The sequence below is a fragment of the Nannospalax galili genome, unplaced genomic scaffold, assembly GCF_000622305.1.
Source record: "Nannospalax galili isolate Female #2095 unplaced genomic scaffold, S.galili_v1.0 scaffold3, whole genome shotgun sequence".
In the NCBI taxonomy this organism is placed as follows: Eukaryota; Metazoa; Chordata; class Mammalia; order Rodentia; family Spalacidae; genus Nannospalax; species Nannospalax galili.
This window is the reverse complement of record NW_008351466.1, coordinates 5,215,440-5,219,828: the sequence shown is the minus strand read 5'-3', so window position 1 is coordinate 5,219,828 and position 4,389 is coordinate 5,215,440. Positions and strand designations below refer to the sequence as shown.

The following is a 4,389-nucleotide window of genomic DNA, read 5'->3' as shown; positions in this document are numbered from 1 at the left end:
ACAAGGAAATACTCAAAAGTATATAATAGAAATGAAAACCCATTAGATAAAATGAAGAACTGGTTAAAGCTGCAAAAAAGTAACATTTAAGATGGAGCTATTGCATCTGTACAACTGAAAGAACACAGAAAACAAGTAGAAGAAAAAGCAGCAGATTTAGAGATTAATTTAAAATTAAATTGAGAAGAGGGGTGGGGAAAGGGGAAGAAAAATATTAGAAGAATCAATTGCCAAAAACCTTCACAAATTCAGAGAGATGCAAACTTACTCTTCTATGAACCTCAATCAAAGCAAGGAAAATATCCACACAAAATAAGATTGCCAAGCATTTCCAAACTTAAATTGTTACAAGTAAAAGATAAGGTGAAAATCTTTGTAATGCAGTAAGTTGATAGATTATATATAGTAGAACAAAACCATGATTAATGCCTGATTTCTTGGCAGAAACGGCTGAGAAAAAGACACTGGACTGTATTCAAAGTATAGGGAAAAATTATAAACAAATAGGGCATATTAAAGAAAGATAAAGAGGTCTGGAGATATGATGGCTCAGTGGTTAAAAGTGTTGGCTGCTTTTCCAGAGGACCCAGGTTTGGTTCCCAGCACCTACATGGCAGCTAACAAGTCTCTGTGACTCCAATTCCAGGTGATCTGATATCCTCTTCTGCCCCCCACCCCTATCCTACAGGGGTTGCATGACATGGGTGCAGTTACATACATGTAGGCAAAACACATACACATTAAAAATATTTTTAAAAGAACGAAGAAAAATCTGTTAAACAGAAATGATATACTAGTCAAAAATATCTTTCAAAAATAAAGCAAAATGAATACATCTTCAGACATAAAAAAATGGAAGGAATTTGTTTTCAGCAGACCTGCACAGCAAGAAATGCTAAATGGAATTGCTTGAAGAGAAATGAGATGAGACAGTGGTTCAATCTGTAAGATTTAGACCCTGAACTATGTGTATAATTTTTCTTTTCTTCTCTTATGTTGCAGACTTAGGCCTATTTGGAGCAAAAACTATATAAAAACAAACAATACTCTGGTTTATTTGAACATTAAGAGGGTGGGGTGATAATTGGAAATATATTGTAAATTTCTTATGTTTCACTTGAAGTAATTTAATGTTCACTCTAAGGAGATTTAAGATGAATAACAGAATCCTCAGAAAAACTAATGAAAACAGAGTAAAGACATATATCTTACAAACCAATAGAAGAATTAAGATGAAACAGAAAAATTCAACACTAAAGAGAGCAAGAGCAGAAAAATAAACAGTAAAATTAATGGCAAACAAATACCAAAGTGACAGATTTAAGACAATTTTATCAATAATCACATTAACTATATATAGATTAAATATTTCTATTAAGCAACATGAATTACCCCTTGTCATGCGGAATCCCATGGCTCTATACACATATCTTGAAAACCGGAGGGTCTTCAAGGCTTCATTGCAGCTCAGTACAGTGGGGCTCAGGTCTTCGTGCTCTCTGCACCACCCTACTTCCACTTTGGCCAAACCAACTGGACCCCGAATTTCTCCGTAAATTCCCTGTAGGCAAAGTTCCAGCATTTGAGGGTGAGAGGCTCTGTGTGTACAAGAGCAATGCCATCGCCCACTATGTGAGCAACGAGGTGCTGAGGGGAAGGACTTTAGAGGCTGCCGCTCAGGTGATGCAGTGGGTGAGATTTGCTGATGGTGACAGAGTTCCTCCAGCCAGAACCCGAGTGTTCCTCACCTTGGGCATCATGCACCACAATAAACAGGTAACTGAAAATGCAAAAGAAGAGGTGAGACGAATTCTGGAGCTGGTGAACGTTCACTTGAAGACAGGGACTTTTCTAGTGGGCTAACGAGTGACCCTGGCTGATCTTACAGTTGTCTGCAACCCTATTGTAGCTCTATAAGATTGCCTGCTTTTCACCAGGTCTCCCCCAGTACCAACCTCTAACTTGTCACTGAATTAATCAGCTCCAGTTTAGGACTGTCTTGGTGGAGGCTGTGTGAGATGGTCCAGTTTGATGCTGAAAAGTTTGCAGAGAGCCAACCTAAAAAGAATACCCCAAGGAAATACGGGGTTCAAGGGAAGAGAAGCAGAAACCCCAGGATGATCCGCAAGAGGAGAAAATGCAGCGGCTCCAACTCCAGAGGAGGAGATGGACAGATGTCAGCAGGTGCTGAATACTGAGCCCAAGACCCAAGGACCCCTTTGCTCACATGCCCAAGAGCATCTTTTTGCTGAATGAATTTAGGCATAATTATTCCAATGACGACACCTTGCCTGGAGCACTGCTATGTTTTGGGGAGTACTATGATAAGGATGGCTGGTTTCTGTGTTATGCTGAGCACCGCTTCCCTTAGACTTTGACGAGTTGCAACCTCATCTTTGGAATGCTCCAACAATTGGACAAACTGAGGAAGAATGCCTTTGCCAGTTTTATCCTCTTCAGAACCAACAAGAGCAGTTTCATTTCTGAAGTATGAGTCTTCAAAAACCAAGAACTGGCCTTTCTGCCCAGTCCAGATTGGCAGATGGACTACAAGTCCCCGCAGAAACCGGATCCTGTCAGCGAGGAGACTCAGACCCTGCTTCTAAAGTACTTTTCCTGGGAGGGGGCCTTCTAGCACATGGGCAAAGTCTTCAGTTAAGGGAAGATCTTCAAGTGAACATTTCTTGCTGTTAAAGCAATATCTTCAAGTGAACATCTCTTGCGGTCACGTGGCTGCCTATACCTACCCTTCACAGAGATGGGGGTCATTAAAGGAAACTGAACCGTTAAAAGCACCATAAACTAGGCGGGGCCTGGTGGTGCACACCTTTAATCTCAGCACTTGGAAGGCAGAGGTAGGCAGATCTCTGTGAGTTCCAGGCCAGCTGGAGCTGCAGAGAGACCCTGTCTCAAAAAGACAAAAAAACAAAACAAAACAAAACAAAAACCCAAAACCAAACCAAAACAAAACCCCAAAAACTAAACAAAAAAAACCCACCACCACTAACAACAACAAAAAAGCACCATAAATTGTGAAACTGGATATAGGAAAGATCTATAGACTTTATAAAAGATAAACATTAAAGCTAAAGATGTAGGCCAAAAGTTAAAGAAAATTATATACAAAATAAATGATAAGTAGCAGAAAATTGGTGAAGCAAGTTCACTATTAGAGTAAGCAAGCAGATTTCTAGACAAAATATATTAGTGGCTTTAACTTAAAAATACCTTCATTATAAACTGTTAACATGTAAGGAAGGTTCATCATTTGTGTGTAAGTGGACACTTCATATTATTAGCTTTAATTGTAAGAAATAATAATAAAAACAAAAAGAAATGTACCAACATATTTGGAAATTTTGATATTTTAAAAAGAGAAATATATTTATTATTGTTGTGTATGTCTACATGGTGTATGTGTGTGGGTTTGTACACAATAACATCTGTGTGGAGGTCAGAGAATAACTTGGTGACTTCTGTTCTTTCTACTATTGGATGGGGTCTAAGAATAAAACTCAGGTAAGTAGGCTTGCATGGCAATTGCATCTATCTGCTTAATGATCTTTCTGGTCCTCAACATATTTTTTTAAAAATAACTTACAGACCAGCATGGTGGAATATACCATTAATTCTATCATTCAGGAGGCAGAGATAGGCAGATCTCTGTGAGTATGAGGCCAGCCTGGCCTACACAGCAAGTTCCATACCAGCCAGGGGTACACTGACAGATCCTGTCTCAAAAATAATTTAAAAAGATAGAACTAAAGATAAGTACTCACAAGAATTAACAGAACAACCCTTTCAACTATATTAACCTTATTAAAATGTACAGGATACTACCCTAAACGATGGCACATTGCACGTATTTTTCAAGTGCACACAAAGCATTCATAAGCATAGGTCAACTCCAACAGTATACTAGTCATACTTAATTAAAGATAACGTATTTTTTTCTACCACAATAAAATTAATTTAGAAATGTGTAGCAATGTGATATTTTGAAAATTCCAACATTTTTAGATACTAACATTTGACTTATCTGTAACATGCAGATCAATGGAAAATTACAAGACATTTTTAACTGAATGACAATGAAAACTCATGTGAAAAATTTATGGGATACTGCTAAAACAACACTCAGAGGAACACTTAAGAGGAAAGAGGGAAATAATGCTTAGGTGGTATGAAAACCCAAAGGAAAATGTAATATTTGATAAACCTACTGAAAAACACATAATATAAATGTAAGTGCATGCATATAGCTAATGGCTATATAACAATATATAAAAAAAACATAGTACCAGGAAAGGGAAACCTCCCTTTGAATTGTTAGTCCATGATTGTCTTCTAGAACTTGAAGGAAGACCATATTGCTGAAGATACAGGACA

The 4,389-nt window shown here is 37.8% G+C and overlaps 1 pseudogene; it reads left to right on the top strand.

Moving 5' to 3' along the window:
* Window positions 1–1,412: 1,412 nt before the first annotated feature.
* LOC103746216 lies at window positions 1,413–2,677 on the top strand (annotated as a pseudogene).
* The last annotated feature ends 1,712 nt before the right edge of the window (window positions 2,678–4,389 follow it).